We start from the raw sequence: 20,411 nt of genomic DNA, 5'->3' as shown, positions 1-20,411 counted from the left end.
CCTCCATCTCTCAGCTTTCTGTGTCATCTATCTGCCGACTCCACTGAGGAGAAAGAAAGAAATCGATAAAGAAAAACAAAGCAAAGAACAAATTTGGGTTTTATGTAGTCTTCTTGAGCCAAATTTAATCACGCATGGATTCTTCTTTATTGCATATTTGCATCAGGAACATAATTACTAGCTAGAGCCTAATTTGAGAATATTCATTACGAAGGAAAGATGTCATATCTAAGAACAGAAGGGAATTCACTGAGGTTTTACTCTTGGGACATTTGTAGGATTAAGTCAGGACATGCTGTGAGAGTGATAAATAAGTTCTATATATTTTTATTCTCCAAGACCATGGATTTCAGCCACACTTTATACCCACGTACTTTGCAACAATGAAAAACAATTAAACACTGACCTTCAATATTTTGTCCTCAGATTCATTAGTCTTTAAAATATAAATTGAGCAATTTTAATCTAGATGAGTGAAAGACTGTGGAGACTTCTAGAATGTCACGTTAGGTCCTTTGGAAGTGAAGAATTGACTTTATAAAGCATTTCTATTCCTTCTCATACCTTGACAATAGTGCTACTCTGACTCTGTTTTAAAGAGGATAATGGCAGGCTTTACTTTGATTTGCACCTTTTTGTTTTTAGTACATGTACTTAATATTTCTCAGTCTCTTGAAAACTTTTATCATTAAGCTCAACCTTCATTTAAATCACCAGACCTATTTGATGAAGGCGACATGAGCATTTACTTGCAAACTCCTCAGAAAATTACTCATTTAACCTTCAGATGATCCATTGTAGAACTCAAACTGGATTTCCCAGACCCCTCAAAAGGGCTCATAACTATGTGTTTGTACATTTATCTGGGAAGCTACTCTCTGAAGGTAATTGTTATTCCCAAATGCTTTCTTTACTTCAAACAGCAATACTCCCAAAGTTTTAATGAAAATGTGGCCAATTTGGTGAAAAACCAAGTGAGTTGTTTGTTTTAACATGCCAATGAGATTAAGAAAATAAGTATTTTAATTATTGTTATTGATTATAAAAATCAGAAATTAAGCAAACAAACTTCTTTGTCCAAAGACATTTCTGCGAGTGAAATCGTCGGAAAAACTGACAGCTAGCTTCCCGTTTTAACTACTAAATCATAAGAAACGTAATACCATGGGCAAACACTTGAGCGTTGTCACCTGCACGAGTCCCCAACGCTATAGCCCCATCAGGGCCACAAATCAGGGGAAGGAGCCTGCAGAGGGGAGACAGCTGTGCCCTCAGCATCCTTCCTTCCTGGGTCAGAACACGGTCCCAGCTGCTCGCTGTCTAGTTTTCTGGGGAAGCAGAGAATTCTTCTGGAGACATGACACATCAGGTATTAAGGATGTCATCGTTCTTTTTGAAACAAATGTTAGTTCATGTGACACACTTCTCAGGACAGGAGGAGCCGCCTCAAGGGAAGGCAGAACTTCTCCAGGAGCTGACAGTCATCCAGGGAGAGCAGAGTCAAGAGCTGCAGAGGGACAGCCCGCTCCATTCTCCCTCTCAGGGACACCTCAGTCCCCAACCCCTCCCGTGCCCACCTCAGCAGTTCCCATTGTATCCTGGGAGAAGCCCGAGCATGCGCAGGACGGGTGCTCAAAGCAGCAGAGGTGCCAGCGAGCTGGAGAGCCCTGGAGCTTGTGCACTGGAGGCGGGGTCCCTGGTGTGGACGTGGCTGCCTCGGAGGTTTGTGTGGGGGGATTGGCCATTTCTGGATCCTTCCTCCAGGATTTTCAGCGCTGGGGAGCTCTCCTTTCTGTCGTGTGAAGGAACGCTGGGCAGGATCGGCACCGAGGTAGGCGGTGGGCAGCGGGCTCCGTGTGGAGATCTCCGCTGCAGATGGCGGGAGCGCAGTGTTGGGGGCGGGGGCCGGGGCTTCTGGCGGGCTGCTCCAGGAGGGGGAGCCCAACTTTGTCCCTTGGAGAAACAGAGGAGTGCCGCCTGGCAGACCGGTCCCTCTGCCTTGGCGGGGCCCCACCACAGCGGGGCCTCCTGCCCACCAGCAGAGGTGCAGGGAGCGGCAGGGAGTCGCCTGTCCTCTGCAGGAGCCCTTGAGTTCGTGCCACCCAGGAACCTGTCTAGGCCAGGTCAGGATGTCTCCCGGTGAACATGGCCCTTCATAAGATGGCCTGTGGTCAGCGCTCCTTTGTCTGACTCTCCACATTGCGTTCTTTAAACAAATAAATATTCCTACTTCCTTGGGACCACTTTTATAGAAAAGCCTAATCCCATTAATAGTTTCTGATAATTGACTGTATATTTGCAAGGCGAACTTTGAAGCCTGTGAATTATTGTAAACTGCATTTAATGAAAGGAGCTTTAAACAATCTTTGGTGCAAATTATATAGCTTCCTAATAATAACTCACATTCTGTTAACATAGACTGATGACTGATCAATTGATGATTGACATAATGTGTAGGGAATTTTGGTATCAGTGGAAAGATTTTTCTTGGCAGTTGGTGATAGAATTAAAATAGGATAAGGAGGAGGTTTTTAGAAGTAGTATGTAGTGTGTGTTTTGTCTCTATATTCATTTACATTTGTAAGAATTTAGATTTGGAAAGCTCATAGAACAGGAATTTTCAAATTTTGATTTGACTGATAGGGTGAAAAGTCAAAAGGCCAAATACGGTAGGATTCATTTATATGATATTCTAGATAAGATAAACCATAGGGAAAGAAAACAGGTCGTTAGTTGCCATTAGTTTTAATATTTAGTTAACCATTTAGTTTAATCATTAGTTTTAATATTTCTGATAAAAAAATACATTTTAATGATAGCATCCTAGTTATGCTTTTGGATGATACGAGAATTTAACAACCTATTAAATTCTGCAGTAGGAACAAATGATAAGTTGGTTATTAGTGTCTTTGAAGTGTAAGTATTGTTGATAATGAATATAAATGAGATTTTTTGGATTGTGAACTACTGATTTTTTTACTAGATCCTGTTGGACATGGCATATTACAAGCTTCAAAGGCTCTTTAAATTATTGTAGCAGGCTGAAGCTATTAAATTGTAACGTAAGATCTTTATAGATGAAACAGGCAAAAATACAAAAAGCCATTCATCATTTTATCTTTGTTAAAAAAATGAAGTAAATCTTACCATATACATGAATGACTTTTGGCTAGATAAACCTGAACTTGACAAGATGGACTCATTAGTGTCGGGGGAAGAGGGAGACTCTCCCTCTGCCCTTTTTTTTAAGGTTCTTATGGCTGGGCAAATAATTAACAAGACAGGTTAGCAGGAGAAAATAATATCAAGTTTAATAACATGTATACATGGGAGAAAGCAGAGACACTGCGTTTTTTAACACAGTAGCAGAAATTTTCTTCTTAAATACCATGTTCAGCCAATGACAAAGGAGGATGTTGGGGGGTGGGGGGGTCAGTTATAGGAAATTACCACTAAAACACAGTAAACAAGAGTAAGGTTATTATGCAGATTTAATGCCTCACCTTCTACATTGATAAGCCTCTGGAAATGAGGCCATCCCTCCCTCTTTCCAAAACAGGGAGATACCTTTATAAATGGAGATTTCCCTTATAAATGTAAGTGATTGTCTGGCAACTCCTAGCAGGGCCATCTAGAGAATGTGGCCAGAGAGACAGAACTTCTGATAAGAGGGGTTTGTTGGTGCCTTTTCTATTGTAATCTCTATCCTACATTATCTTTATAGCCATCATGATAGATCTGTTCCAGGAAGGAGCCACCATGTCAAATTTTTTAGGCAGTGAGTGGGGGAGGTCAAATGTCCCTCAGAGAAAACAATCAAGGTAAAGAGATATATTTTAGGATGGTCAAATCTTGATCTCCTACATTAGTATGGTGAATTTGTTTTGGAATGATAAAATGGGAGAGGACATATGTGTTACCTGAGGGTGACCCAAGTCAATATTGTGGGTTTCGCTGTTTATATGCTCTTTCTGAGTTACGATCTTGATTAAACAGCTAGTCATAGACGTACCAATAAATTTGGGCCATTTTATGTATCAATATTTTAAGATGTCCTATTTCCCTGATATTTCTGATTTCAGGGTGTCTGGGAAAAACAGTTTCTCACCATAGGTAAATTGGAATATAATTTTTGATTGTTGACTTATTGAATCATAGAATTGTGGAGTTGGAAATAATTTTAGTGGTTGTAGAGCCTAATCTCTTCATTTTCCAGGAAATGGAAAGTGAGGTTTCTCAAGTTAAGTCATCCATAGTCTGACTGCTATTTAGTGGCAGAGTTGGAACTAAATGCTCAGATGCTTGTCTCCAGATTCCTAGTACAGTGCTGTAGACAAACCAATGAGTTACCTTCCCAGATCATATATGTAGCCAGCAGGGTTGATTCTTTCCCATATGCATTTTTTCCTTTCTTTTTTAAATAACTACTAACCACAATTAATTCATTCCCCTACCATGTTTAATGACTATACTTGTGTTTGTGTCGCCTCCACCACACCCGGACTCCTTAGAATGGACACCTGCCTGTGAGTGGATTGCTGGGCCAGAGGCTGATGTGCATCTGCAACTTGACGAGCTGCAGCTAAATCACCCTCTGAAGTTTTAACAATTTCCTTTCCCGCCAACAGTGTCTGAGTCATCCTTGCCCTGGAAAGTGTCAGATTGGCATTGTCAGATTTTTAAATTTTTGCCATTCTGATGGGTGAGAAATGATGTATTTGTTTTCCTCTTTGTACATTAGTTTTGACAAATGCATAGAGCTGTGCAACTACCAAAATCAAGATACAGAACAGTTCCAGCACCCAGAACTCCCTTGAGCTGCTCTTTTGTAGTCAACTCTTCCCCCACCATAAACCCCTGGTGGCTAATGATCAGTTGTCTTCCCCTATGGTTTGTCTTTTCTAGAATATCATATAAATGGAATCCTACAGTATTCAGTGTTTTGAGTCTTGTTTCTTTCATTTAGCGCAATGCGTATATTTGAGTGTTCATCCATGTTGTTGACTGTATCAGCAGTTCCTTATGTTTTATTGTTGAATGTGGTATCCATTGTATGAATGTACCACAGTTTATCCACCCACCAGTTGAAGGAGGTTTCAGTTATTTTCGGTTTTGTCTTTTTTGACTATGAATAAAACTACTATAAATCTTTGCAAACAAGTTTTTGTGTGAACATTAGTCTTCTTCTCTTGGGTAAACACCTAGAAGTGAAATTGCTGGGTCACATGGTATGTGTATGTTTAACTTTATTTTAAAACTGTTTGTAGTAGCAAAGTCATGGCCCCCAAAGATGTCCTAATCCCTGAACCTGGGAATATTTTAGTTTACTTGGCAAAGGTCAATTAAATTTGCAGATGGAATTAAGGTTGCTGATTAACTGCCTTTAAAATAGGGAAATTACTCTGGATTATCCAGGTGGGCCCAGTTCATCACAAAGACCCTTAAAAGGGAAAGAGAAGCAGTAGAGTAGAGAAAAAGATGCAAGAAGGGAAGCAGGGCCAGAGAGATGCAGATTTCTTGGTTTTGAGGGTGGTGGAGGGGCGCCATAGGCTAAGGAATGTGGTGGTCTCTAGAAGCTTGAAAAGGCTAGGAAATAGATTAACCTTTATAGTCCCCCCAAAAGAACCTAGTTCTGCCAACACCTTGATTTTAGCCCAAGGAAACCCATGTCAGACTGCTAACCTACAGAACTGTATAACTATAAATCTGAGTTATCTTAAGCCATGAAATTTGTGCTAATTTGTTACAGCAGCATAACAAACTCCACTTTAAAACTGTTTTTCCAGGGGCCGGCCCCGTGGCTTAGTGGTTAAGTGCGTCCACTCCGGTATTGGCGACCCAGGTTCGGATCGCTGGTGCACACCGATGCACCACTTCTCCAGCCATGCTGAGGCCGAGTCCCACATAGAGCAACTAGAAGAATGTGCAACTATGACATACAACTATGTACTGGGGCTTTGGAGAGAAAAAAAAAGGAGGAGGATTGGCAATAGATGTTAGCTCAGAGCCGGTCTTCCTCAGCAAAAAGAGGAGGATTAGCATGGATGTTAGCTCAGGGCTGATCTTCCTCACAAAAAAGTAAATAAACAAATAAAACTGTTTTCCAAAGAGGCTGAACCACTTTGTAGGAGCAATGTAGGAGTGTTCCAGTTACTTTCCATCGTCATTAACACTTGGTATGCTCAACCTCTTTAATTCTAGTGATTCTAATAGGTACATAGCAGGATCTCAATGTGGTTTTTATGTGCATCTTTCTCACGATTAATGATATTGAGCATCTTTTCATGTGCTTATTTGTGATGTGTATATCTTCTTTGGTGAAGTGTCCAAACCAGTGCCCATTTTAAACTAGGATTTTCTTATTGCCGAGTTTTGAGCGTTCCTTATAGTCCTGTCAGATATGTGATTTGCAAAGGTCTTCTCCCAGTCTGTGGCTTGCCTTCTCCATCCTCTCACCAGTGTCTTTGGAAGGTCTGTGTAACACAACTCAAGAGGTTCCACATGACTTTATTTTCCTTCATTGAGAAACAGAGTGAGGTTGGAGCACCTGAGTCCAATCAGACCTTGATCATATTCGGGGGTGGGTCTCACTTTTAGTAAACCCAGCCCTTCCACTTTCCCTGTTCCTGTTTGCTGTGCTCCCCTCCCTCGCACAGGCGTCTGGTTCTAAGTCTGGTAGATTTCTGTCTCCTCAAGTTTGGGAGCCCATAGACAATTCAGCTACACCCTTCAGACATCTCAGCACAGCTCTCCAGCCTCCTACCTCATATCGCTTCACAATATGGGAAATTACCTGAAGATCAGACTAGCCGTATGTTGGACTTAGGCCACTTCCACCACTTCTGGAGGTTTCATTTTGTTTTGTGGAAGCTTTTGGCCTAGTTCCCCAGATGTCTGTGTGGCACCAAAACTTAGCACAAGTGCTGTGAGAAAGAGCAGTTGTGTGTCTGAAAGCTCTCAGGTTTCATCTGCCACACCAGTCTTGCAGAATCACTACAAGTTTGACTAGTTTCTCTTCCTTAGCCGAGGATCTGAATGAGCAAGCCAGATCCTCGGCAACCACCCAGAATCAGAAAACGCCTGCAGGGCTCACATAAAAATCTTTTTCTTCTTTCTGGAATTTTAGTTGGTTGATTCTGAAGTTCTCCGATGCTCTAAAAATATATTTATAATTTATCTGGCTTTGTCCAGTTTTGCAGCGAGTGCTTTCCTGTCCTGATCTACTCTAAAACAGAAGTTCCCTTGTCATTGGTTTTTAACTCCATTAGTTATACATTGTTAATATTATGATTGTTTGGAAAAATCATGCTTTCAATAATTTTTCAGACGTTTACCCTTTTTTAACCTCACGATCCATTTTTATCTCTTACCATTTCTTCTTCTATCAGTTTGTTTCTTCTTCTTTTTTTTTTGTGAGGAAGATCTGCCCTGAGCTAACATCCATGCTAATCCTCCTCTTTTTGCTGAGGAAGACCGGCTCTGAGCTAACATCTATTGCCAATCCTCCTCCTTTTTTTTTTTTTACCCCCAAAACCCCAGTAGATAGTTGTATGTCATAGATGCATAACCTTCTAGTTGCTGTATGTGGGACACGGCCTCAGCACGGCCAGAGAAGGGGTGCATTGGTGCGCACCCAGGATATCAACCCGGGCCACCAGTAGCGGAGCACGCACACTTAACTTCTTAGCCACGGGACCGGCCCAGTTTCTTTCTTCTTAAAGTACATTCTTTTTTACTTTTTAAGTCTTTTCTTTGAGGAAGATTAGCACTGGGCTAACATCTATGCCAATCTTCCTCTATTTTGTACGTGGGTCATCACCATAGCATGGCTGATGAATGGTGTAGATCCACGCCTGGGATCCAAACCCACGAACCCAGGCCTTGGAAGCAGAGTGTGCTGAACTTAAACCACTACGCCAGGTGGCTGACACACTTAAAGTACATTCTTTAGAAATTCCTTAATGAGCATTTGTTCGTGGTAATACCCTTAGTAAATGTTTGCATAAAAATGTCTTTAAGTCACCCTTGTTATTGAGATATGGTTTGATTGGGTATACACTGAAAGTTATTTTCTCTCTGTACCTTGAAGATTTAATCCAACTCTCTCTTGCCTTCCATTGTTAAGTAATGTATAATAGGTCTAAATGTAAGTCTCTGTAAGTGTTCTGTTCCTCTGAGGGGCTTTGAATATCTTCTTTTGTATTTAGTATTCTTTCGTTTCCCTGAATGGATCTGGCTCTAGATTTTTTTTTTTTTTTAATTTTGCTTGAGATGTATTCAGTTGCCTGAATCTAGAGTAGAAGTCTTTTATCAATTCTGGAAATTTCTGTTATAATGTCTGAATATTTCTTTAAATCATATTTATAGGTTTATATTATTTCATTCAAATATATATACATATACACATTCAATATATATTCATTAAAAATATTTATACTATTTAATTAAATATATGATATTATTCAATATAGTCATTTTTATTATTGAACAAATATACGAGTATTATTTATATATATAGTTTCCTGTACTTGACCAAACTCAAGCCAGTCTCCTTTGAGCCTATAATAATTTGGCCTATAATAACTACAGCCTCTCAGCACAAATGTTTTCACATCCCAACACATATTATAAGACTTAAACACTTACACAGTTTCTAACAGCTCAAATCAACATCCTTAGGATGACTCCTGCCCCCTTAACGTCCCTCCCTGAGAAAGCTCTAGGCAGACGAAAGAATTGACTATTTGTTTTGGCCAACACTCGATCATTGGCCCCTGACATCCCTTTCTTAGAGCATTTACCCAAAAGTGCTTACAACTATGAATCTTTCCTCTGTCCTTTAGAGTTGTAGGTGTGTCTGCTATAACTCAGGAGAGCATTTCTCAAGGTCTTGAGAGCCGTTCCTTGAGATGAAGACAGGGTGTCTGTGTCCCAGATGCTGTGAAAGGAGAGAAATGAAACTTTGATTATTTCCAACTAGCAGACACAACTGGCCATATCACACTGCACTGACAAACATTCTGTAACTTTTCCCTCCCTGACTCTACTGAGCCCCTGCTCACCTCTCTGCCTGCTCCCTCATTCTCCCTTTCAAATACCCAGTCACATCTGTACAAATCAAATTGAGTTCAGTTCATCCTGTTCCTTCTTTCCTATTGCAGTGGTATATGCCTGATTAAAATCTGTCCTGACCACTTTAAGTAGAGTCTGCTTTGTGTATCCTCCACATTTAACATGCATACAGATAATCTCATGCATATGCATAGATACCCATATACAAACGTAACCATGGGCCCTCCAGGACCAGTTCAACTAACCCCATCTTATGAAAAGAGTAGTTAAGAGTTTTCTTTCAGTACTGAGACTCCTCTTCCAGTTCAGACCAGTTGGGACCACCAGCTCATCAACTGGGAGTTCACAAATGCTTTATATGTGACCGTTATGACATCAAGGAGCTAAAAACTACATTCTCCGATCATGGTAACACTGCCAATTTGTGAACACACATCTGATGAAGAGCCATGAAGCTTGACTTTGCTTGCTCACATCATCAATTACCTCACTTCTCCTTACTTCCAATCATGTACTTCTACACGTCAGAACACCTTGCCCTTCATCCCATAAATTGTGCCCCAAGACCTGGATCAGGGAAACAGATCTGAGACAGACAAATGCCCCCTGTCTCCTTGCAGATCAATCTCACAAAATAAAGTTACAATTCATTTCCCAAAAGCTGATGCCAGAATAATTGGCTTTTTTAATGTGCGTTGGGCAAGAGAATCCCAATATTGTGTAGTAACATCAATACATGTATATACACTTACTGGTTGTTTTATTTTTTTTATTCTCTTTGCTTAAGAAGAGTCACCCTGAGCTAACATCTGTTGCCAATCTTCTTTTTGCTAAGGAAGATTCACCCTGAGCTAACACCTGTGTCAACCTTCCTCTATTTTGTATGTGGGTTGTCAGCACAGCGTGGCCACTGGTGAGTGGTGTAGGTCCACGCCCAGGAACTGCACCTGGACCACTGAAGTGGAGTTTTCTTAACTTAACCAATAGGCCATGGGACCAGCTCATGTCTAATTGTCTTGAAGATGTTACTAGATATGCAATTGAAGTTTCACTATAATCTCTGGATTTCCTTGCTGTTCCTTTAGTCCCTCACTTCAGTGTATGTGTTTCTGGCTACATCTTTCATGTTAGAGGAATTCCTCAAATATCAAGTGGTCCTTGGCTACCTGTTCATATTTCTATAATGGGAAGAAAACAGCTGAGTAAGATCTCTGTGGGCCTGATGGGGCCTGTGAATGTCTGGACTCAATGTTTCTTCAGGGGTGTTGAGGGTTGAACTAGTAACAGGCAAACTATGTTGGTGCCCACACTGATCTCTCACAAGACACTTATTCTACACATTCCCACAATGACATACATCCTCTGAACAAGTGGAAATGCTGACAACACACTCCCACACACACATACACACTATTTCCAAATGACCAGCAGCATTCAGACTGTAAACTACACATTATAATGCACACTAATACTCAGAACATACACACACCTACAGAACACTCACTGTCTCAGAGCCCACAGTGACTTGAACTCTCTCAACACACACATCAACAAAACACACCTTCACATAGAAGCCATAATAGCCATGCGCCCTGTGACCATACAGAATTGCTGAACGCACAGACATCCACACAACAAGGAACGTGGCCGTGCACATCTGGGCTTGATCAGGGGGGTTTTCACACCTCAGCATCAACATGGACACCCCGGGGTGAGAGGGAGAGGCAGAGGGCACAGGGAGAACTTGTGGGGAGCAGTCAGGAGACACTTGCATAAAGCAAATATAATACCTGCAAAGCTGGTTGCTAAATGACATATGACTCAAGGGTATGAAGACACAAGAGGATCTGAAATGGTACAAAGGAGGTGACTGATACAAACCCATCACAAGATATTTAAAAGTAAGGAACAGTGATATTTTAAAAAGCACTGAAGAGAGTGCATCAAAGCTTAGATATAATTCCAAACAATGGATGACATGGAATTCTGGCCAAAGAACAGCCATTATTGCGGTTAAAATTCCTATTTAAATGTTTCTTATAAAATTATAGAAATACTCCTTGAAAAATGACAAATAGTCATTGGTTTAAAATATTTAAAACATTTCAGGATAAAGTTACTTCAGGTTCCACTTTTATTGAGTAGCTTTTCTTGGGCAGCTAGAATAGTTGGACAAAGCACACAGAACAGCTGTTTGAAGGGTTATAGAACATCCTGTGCAGACAGGACTTGAGGGTTTACAATCTCTGAGACTAGGGAAGCACAAGATTGTGAGTACCATCTCCACGTGGCTTCTACCCTAAGACATTTGCTATTTCAACAGTGAGAGAAGAGAGTCTGAGCAGAATGAGGAGGAAAAATGAACTGAAATTTGGTTCCAGCCAAGTCCAGTAACTTCTGCTCCTAGTCATGTGTGGTAAAGGCAGAGCAACAATTAAACATTGATTTAATAAGTACTGTGTGTTTGAAAACACCAAAGGAATGTGGAAGCAAACAGGACTAGATGAAAGAAAATTTCAAAAAAGAAAGAGCCTTTTTAGGTGAGATTGCCACACATGCCCTCACCCGGGGGAATTTGCTTAATCTGGACTCTGATAATCAGACCTGTCTTACCAGAAGACAATTGCAAGTACAGTGTGTCATAATTGATCTATGTTAGCTTTTACATATCACAAGTTTTGTTTGGCTGTTAATTTTTACTCCCTCCACTAGAAGACTCTATGAAGGGAAAGACATTGTATCATTTGCCACATGATCTCCAGAGCATTCTTCAGTTTGGGCTGTATGACTTCTATAAATATTTGTTAATTGTTGGTTTCATGAATGCTATGGACTGAATGTCTATGTAATACAATTTCATACGGTAAAATCCTAATCCCCGACCTGAGGGTATTTGGAATTGGGGCCTTTGGGTGTTAATTAGCTTAGATGAGGCCATGAGTGTGAAGCCCCCATGATGGAATTAGTGCCCTTACAAGGAGATGGAGTGCCAGAGCTCTCTCTGCCAGATGAGGGTAGAGCAAGAAGCTGTCCTTTTGCAAAACAGGAAGAGAGCTCTCACCAAAAGCGAATCAGTTTGAACCTAGATCTTGAACAAGCCGGTGTTCAGAACTATGAGGAATGCACTTTTGTTGTTAAGAGTGCCCAGTCTAGGGATAGCCAGGTGGTGCAGTGGCTAAATGTGGGTGTTCCGCTTCATTGGCCTCGGGGTTCACAGGTTCAGATCCCGGGCATGCACCAATGCACCACTTCTCAAACCATGCTGTGGCAGCCTCCCATATAAAAAGTAGAGGAAGGTGGGCACAGATGTTAGCCCAGGGCCAATCTTCCTCAGCAAAAAAGAGGAGGATTGGCATCAAATGTTACCTCAGGGCTGATCTTCCTCACACACACACACAAACACAAAACCCAAAAATGCCAAGTCTAGCGGCCTGCCCCATGGCCTAGTGTTTAAGTTCAATGAGCTCCTCTTCGGTATCATGAGTTTGGTTCCTGGACACAGACCTATACCACTCATCAGCAGCCATGCTGTGGGGGTGACCCATATACAAAATAAAGGAAGACTAGCACAGATGTTAGCTCATGGTGAATCTTCCACAGCAAAAATATAAATAAATAAAGTACCCCATTTATGATATTTTTGTTACAGCATCCCATAATGACTAGGATACTGAGTGTGTCAATAAGTTCATTTAGATTGACGATCCTTCTTCTACATGACACGTTACCGCCTATGATTCCTAAATTAGTGTGAGTCAAATTTCCCTTAAGGATCATAAAGATGTTAAGGCCCTTCTCCCTAGTTATGCACATATTGATACACATGAAAACATGTTGCGTCAAGTGCTTTATTGACACCTTAGTCTCACACCTGATCCCATTGACCTTCAGTGAACCTCAGTGCTGCCATCAGTGTATTCCCCAAAGGGCAATAAAGGAAAGTCCCTGGACTGAAAAAGGTCGGTATCCATCGTGTAGCTCCTGTCCTCTGCCCAGCCAGCTCTAGAGCAGTGTCAATTTACAAGATAGGCTTTTCTCCAGGCAGCTCTGTCTTTCTCCCAACATGTTCTCATTTAGGATGATCTCATCAGGAGGAATGAGTGGAAATTTGGATAGAAGAGCTACAGAAGGCACCTGCCAGGGGAAATTCTTTGTGGTTACATGACCTAGAATATGAACACCTGGCTGCTCTAAGTTGTTCTGAAAATGTAACCTTTCCCATGTCTGCAATATCCTTCCATCTCTTCTTTCCCTTCCGTCTCTCTGTTCTCGGTGGCCAAATTCCCTTGGCAATGACAATAAAAGAATGAAAGTAAGGAATGGCCCATTTCCAGTCTCAGAATTCTGTGAAATTTTACTGCCTATCCCCAGTCTCCCGGGACTGACACTCTTTTTATTCTTTTAAGATTAGATTACATTTTAATCTCCTTTAATCAGAGTTTTCTCTCATCCTTGTTATGTATATACATGTTCTAATACATAATATTGAAAACATTATTTGTGGCCCTACAGTCTCCAGATTCACCCATAGTTATTTTCTGATGGATGCATGCCTTTGTAATTATGTTTAGAACTCCATTAACTATAGAAATTGACTAAATGCTGAGTAGTAATGTACTAATACAGGAAAATGGCCCATTTTTATTCAACATAAAGTTTCATGTTTTCATCAAAACAAATACACGAATACTTAATTGTTCAGCAAAAACTTTTACTATGTACATGTAAGCAATTATAAATCTATTGGAGTTGGTTTACCTTGTCGATTATTCCTTGTTTCTGAATTGTGCATTCAGCATTTCCATGAACACTTTAGAATTCTGCATCTTTATTCTACCATTTTTTTTGTTATAATTTTTATTAATTTATTTTTCCCCAAAGCCCCAGTAGATCGTTGTATGTCATAGCTGTATATCCTTCTAGTTGCTGTATGTGGGAAGCTGCCTTAGCATGGCCAGAGAAGTGGTGTGTCGGTGCGTGCATGGGATCCAAACCCGGGCCACCAGCAATGGAGAGCATGCACTTAAAAGCTCAGCTACGAGGCCAGCCCTATCCTACCATTTAAAAACTAGGTCATCGACAAAAGTGCACATTACTCGTTCAGTTGTGTGTTAGTGGATCCTTTGTAGGGTGTCTTCCTAGGTACGTTTTCACATGGTCATCGACAAAAGTCCACATTACTTGTTCAGTTGCGTGCTAATGGGTCCTCCAGAGGGTGTCTTCCTGGGTACATTTTCCAATGTGAACTCCAGCTGATGGCCTTGTGACACTGATATAAATACTGGTGTCTCTGCAGATCATGGGGCCAACGATGTGTGGTCTGTTATGAGAGGTTCGGGGATTCGATCAGAGATGTAAAAGACACTTTCCACTCCAAACAAATGGACTGAAGGTATATTTTATTATATAGAGGATAGTAAAGGCAATAGTCTGCAAACAGATCCGAATAGGTCAAATATTAAGAGGGAAAAACATCAGGCTGACTGGAAATGGAAAACATCCACACTGGCTGAAGAGAAATGACACAAATCAACCGGAAAGAGAAATATCAGGTTGACCGAAAAGAGAACACATCAAATCAATTACTTCATATCAAATCAATTACTTCACATCAAATCAATTACCCACAACATCCAAGCTCCACTGCCAGGAAAGCCCTGTCAATCGACGTGGCTGGGCAAGGATCACACGTCCTGGGCAAGGTGACCCTTCCACAGGTGGAACTCTCACCAGGTCTCAGTTTCCAGCAGGTTATATAAGCAGTTACAGAGTTTACAGAGCAAGCATCTAGCGTTCCCGTGCACAAAATGGTGATCTGTGGCGTAAGTGCATTGAGCCCCTTGGCTAATGTTCCAGCCCAGTAGTTGTGTACATGCATTTTTATCTTTGGTTATCATCTTAGCCCGGCACAGATGGCCAGTCCATCCCGCGCTGCGATGCTCCAAGAGCCTTGAAATGTTACAACTTGCATTTCTCTCCGTGGGAGAAAGGCCAGTTCCCTGGAAAAGGCCAGTTCTCACCACACAGAAAGCAGCTTTGTATTTCTTTGTGTGCTGGTGGCTATAGGTCGATGGAGCGGCCAAACATGGCTGTACTAACGTGAAGATAGGTCCTTTACAGAGTCATATATAACCTAATACTTTTCATTCAATTAGTGTAAGGAATGCTATGGAAAGTAGATTGATGACAATTAATAAAAGATGATTGATTATGAACATGCTGTTAGGGAGAAAAATTGAACCTCTGGGTATAATAGTTTACTTTTTATTCAATTAATGAGCCACCTTGACAAACCCCGTTTAAAGGCAAGTCTATATACAAATATACATTAGATTAAGATTATATCATCTGTTAGTTTGAATGTGCTTTTTTAAAGTATGCCTTGTTTCTCTTGCCCTTTCATACTGGGAGAAATATGGAATAGATAGAATCTGACTGGATTACTCTGGTCTGAACTCAATCATGAAGGGCTTGAATCATTCAACAAATGAGCAATTAATGGAAGCTACACCACTGGGATCTCCTGATCCAACATCACAAACATACACCCTATAGTGGATATGGACTCTAGAATAGGATTGTGCTGTTATCCTGAGGGTAACATGTTCTGTTCATCAATATTTTAGATCAATAAGTGATAAAATATTTGACTAGCTTGTCTAGATTTTAATCACTCAGAGGTTATTTTCTTCTCTGAGGTCACCCCAACCAATATTGTTAGTCCATTTAAGTTTTGTTATCCCTTGATTTGGCTTACCTTTGTTATTTTTTAATTAATTGAATCTCCAAAGGGTCTTCTCCTCTTATTTTGTTAGAAGCCTTCTCCGTAGTTATGCACATATTGATACACATGAAAACGTTGCATCAAGTGCTTTATCGACGCCTTAGTCTCACACCTCATCTCATTAGCCTTCCACGAACCTCAGTGTTACAGCCAGTGCTTTGGGAAATAGAGGATAGTCCCTGGACGGAAGAGGGGCTGGTATCCATCGTGCAGCTCCTGTCCTCTGCCCAGCCAGCTCCCGCGCAGGGTCAATTTATAAGATGGGCTTTCCTCCAGGCAGCTCTGTCTTTCTCCCAGCCTGTTCTCATTTAGGATGTTCTCACCAAGAGCAATGAGTGGAAATTGGAAGCGAAGAGCTACAGAAGGCATCTGCCAGGGGAAATTCTTTGTGGTTACATGATCTAGAATATGGACACCCGGCTGCTCTAAGGTGTCCTGAAAATGGAACCCTTCCCATGTCTGCAATATCCCTCTATGTCCTCTTTCCCCACCATCTCTCTGTTCTTGGTGGCAAAATTCCCTTGGCAATGACAATATAAAAATGCAAATAGGGAACGGTCCATTTCCAGTCTCAGAATTCTGTGAAATTTTACTGCCTATCCCCAGTCTCCCAGGACTAACGCCCTTTTTACTGTTTTAAGATTAGATCACATTTTAATCTCCTTGAATCAGAGTTTTCTCTCATCCTTGTTATGTATATACATTTTCTAACAAAGAATATTGAAAACATTATTTTTGGCCCTACAATTTCCAGATTAATTCATAGCTATTTTCTGATGGATGCATGCCTTTTTAATAATGTTTATAACTCCATTAACTATAGAAATTGACTAAATGCTGAGTAGTAATGTACTAATACAGGAAAATGGCCCATATTTATTCATCATAAAGTTTCATGTTTCATCAAGACAAATACACGAATACTTAGTTATTCAGCAAAAACTCTTACTGTGTACATGTAAGCAATTATAAATTTATTGGAGTTGGTTTACCTTGTCGATTATTCCTTGTTTCTGAATTGTCCCTTCAGCATTTCCATGAACATTTTAGAATCCTGCATCTTTATCCTACCATTTTAAATACTAGGTCATTGACAAAAGTCCACATGACTTATCCAGTTGTGTGTTAGTGGGTCCGTTGTAGGGTGTCTTTCCGGGTACGTTTTCCAATATGAACTCCAGCTGATGGCTTTGTGACGCTGACGTAAATACTGGTCTCTCCACATATCATGGCGCCAGTGGTGTGTGATCCTTTACAGAGTCATATATAACCTAATACTTTTCATTCAATCAGTGTAAACAATGCTATGGAAAGAAGATTGATTATGAACACGCTGTTAGGGAGAAAAATTGTACATCTGGGTATAAAAGTTTATGTTTATACAATTAATCAGCAACCCTAAAAAACCCCGTTCGTAGGCAGGGCTATACACATATATGTATTAGATTAAGATTATATCATCCATTAGTTTTAATGTGCTTTTGTAAAGTGTGCCTTGTTTCTCTTGCCCTTTCATACTGGGAGAAATACGGAATAGATAGAAAACGACTGGCTTACTCTGGTCCTAACTCAGATCACGTAGGGCTTGAATGGTTGAACAAATGAGCCATTAACGAGGGCTATACCACTGGGATTTCCTGATCTAACATCAGTTATACACCCTATTGTGGATATAGACTCTAGAATAGGATTGTGCTGTTATCCTGAGGGTAACTTGTTCTGTTGATCAATATTTTGCATCAATAAGTGATAAAATATTTTGACTAGCTGGTCTAGATTTTAATCACTCAGAGGTTATTTTCTTCTCTGAGGTCAACCCAACCAAAATTGTTAGTCCATTTAAGTTTTGTTATCCCTTGATTTGGCTTATCTTTGTTTTTTTTTTAATTAATGGAAGCTACATAGAGTCTTCTTGTCTTATTTTGTCATTCCCGCCTCTTCAGACAAAGGTCAATTTCACTGTTTAAATGTAAGACAGAGTAAAACCCTCGAGTGGCCCCTCATACAAGTTCTCATTTAGACAACAAATGATGATGTTGCCTTTGCCAAGTCTGATCACCAAAGCTTTTACACCGTGTCACTGAGCAAGCAGTGCCTGTAACACCAGAAATGCCAGAGGAGATGCTTTTTGTAAACAGGTGTGGGCTGTGTTTGCCGAGTTTCCTTTACTTTGTAAACCTTTCCTTGAATGCCTACCTGTGTTGGGTTAAGAATTAATATAATAAATAATTATTGGGTTGAATTTATTTTATTGTTAACTTTTGGTGATTATGTGTTCTGATATAAGATTATGCAAGGAGAAACAACTCTTATTCCTCATAGTAACAGTACTACTTCTATGAATTAATAGATTAATGCAGTATTAGATTAGGAGTTAGTTTCTGTGATTGAAATCAAGATAAGTATATTGCAGAACTTGAAGACTTTCTTAATTGGTGGCTGAATTTAGGCCAACTAGGGTACTGTTTGTACTCCCTCTCTAAGGAAGGTTGTATCCTGTATCTTGTTGTATGGATGTATGTGTGTTCAGCAATTCTGTATGGTCACAGGTTTCATGGCTATTATAGCATCTATGTGAAGGTGTGTTTTGTTGATGTATGTGTGTGTCTAGAGTGTTAAAGTCACTGTGGGCTCTGAGACAGTGAGTGGTCTGTATAAGTGTGAGTTTGTGTGTATGTTCTGATTATCAGTGTGCATTATCAGGTGCAGATTACAGTCTGCATGCTGCTGGCCATTTGCAAATAGTGTGTATGTGTGTGTGTGTGTGTGTGTGTTGTCAGCATTTCCAAGTGTTCAGAGGATGTCTGTCATTGTGAGAATGTGTGGAATAAGTATGTTGTTAGAGATCAGCATGGGTACCAACATTGTTTGCTTGTTTATGTCAACACTCTACACCCCTGAAGAAACACTGAGTCCAGACAGACACAGGCCCCATCAGGCCCACAGAGATCATACTCAGCTGTTTCCTTCTCATCACAGAAATACGAATGGGTAGCCAAGGACCACTAGATATTTGAGGAATTCCTCTAGCATGAAAGATGGAGCAAGAAACACATACACTGAAGTGAGGGACTAAAGGAGCAGCAAGGGAATCCAGAGATCATAGTGAAACTTCAATTACATCTCTAGTAACATCATCAAAACAATTAGAGATGGGCCAGACCAATGGCCTACTGGTTAAATTCAGAGAACTCCACTTTAGCGGCCCAGGTTCAGTTCCTGGGCATGGACTTACACTGCTCATCAGTTAGCTAGGCTGTGGTGGCAACCCACATACAACATAGAGGAAGGTTGACACAGAGGTTAACTTAGGGTGAAACTTCCTTTGAAAAAGAAGAAGATTGGCAACAGATATTAGCTCAGGGTGAATCCTCCTCAGCAAAGAAAAAGAGAAAGAAGATAAAACATCCATTAAGTGTATATATATGTATTGATATTGCCGCACAATATTGAGGTTCTCTTGCCCAATCTACATTTAAAAAGGCAATTATTCTGGCGTTAGCTTTTGGGGGAAGAATTGTAGCTTTATTTTGTGAGATTGATCTGCAAGGAGACAGGGGCATGTGTTTGTCTCAGACCTGTCTCCCTGATCCAGGGCTTGGGTTACAATTGATGGGATGAAGGGCAGGGTGTTCTGATGTGTGGAGGTAGATGATTAGAAGTAAGGAGAAGTGAGGTAATTGATGATCTGCGCAAGCAAAGTCATGCTTCATGGCTCTTCATCAGATGTGTGTTCACAAATTGGCAGTGTTACCATGATCTGAGGATGGAGCTTTTAGCCCTATGTCAAAAAGGTCACTTATCAAGCATTTGCGCAGGCCTGATTGATGGGTTGGTGGTCTCAACTGGCCTGAACGGGACGAAGGGTGTCAGTTCATGAAAAAAAATGTGGAACTACTCTGTTGATAAGATGGGGTCAGCTGAACTAGTCCTGGAGGGCCCATGGTTTTGTTGGTATATGCATATATATGCATATGCATGAGATTATCAGGATGTGTGTTAAATGTAGAGTATACACAAAGCCAGAATCTAGTTAAAGTGATCAGAACAGATTTTAATAAGTAATATACCATTGCAGTAGGGAAGAGGGAACAGGGCTGAACTCAATTCGATTTGTACAGAGGTGACTGTGCATTTGAAATGGAGAATGAGGGAGCAGGCAGAGGGGTGAGCAGGGGCTCAGTAGAGTCAGGGAGGGAAAAGCTACAGAGTGTTGGTCAGTGCAGTGTGATCTGTCCAGTTGTGTCTGCTAGTTGGAAATAATCAAAATTTCACTTGTCTCCTCTCACAGCATCTGGGAGACAGACACCCTGTCCTCCTCTCAAGGAATGGCTCTCAAGACCTTGAGAAATGCAGTCCTGAGTTATAGCCGACACACCTACAACTCTAAAAGACAGAGGAAAGAGTCTCAGTTGTAAGCACTTTTGGGTAAATGCTCTAAGAAAGGGATGTCAGGAGCCAATGATCGACTGTTGGCCAGAACAAACAGTCAATTCTTTTGGCTGCCTTGAGATTTCTCAGGCAGGCACGTTAAGGGGGAAGGGGTCATCGTAGG

Source organism: Diceros bicornis, unplaced genomic scaffold (assembly GCF_020826845.1).
Source record: "Diceros bicornis minor isolate mBicDic1 unplaced genomic scaffold, mDicBic1.mat.cur scaffold_54_ctg1, whole genome shotgun sequence".
Classification (NCBI taxonomy): Eukaryota; Metazoa; Chordata; class Mammalia; order Perissodactyla; family Rhinocerotidae; genus Diceros; species Diceros bicornis.
This window is presented reverse-complemented; position numbering follows the sequence as displayed.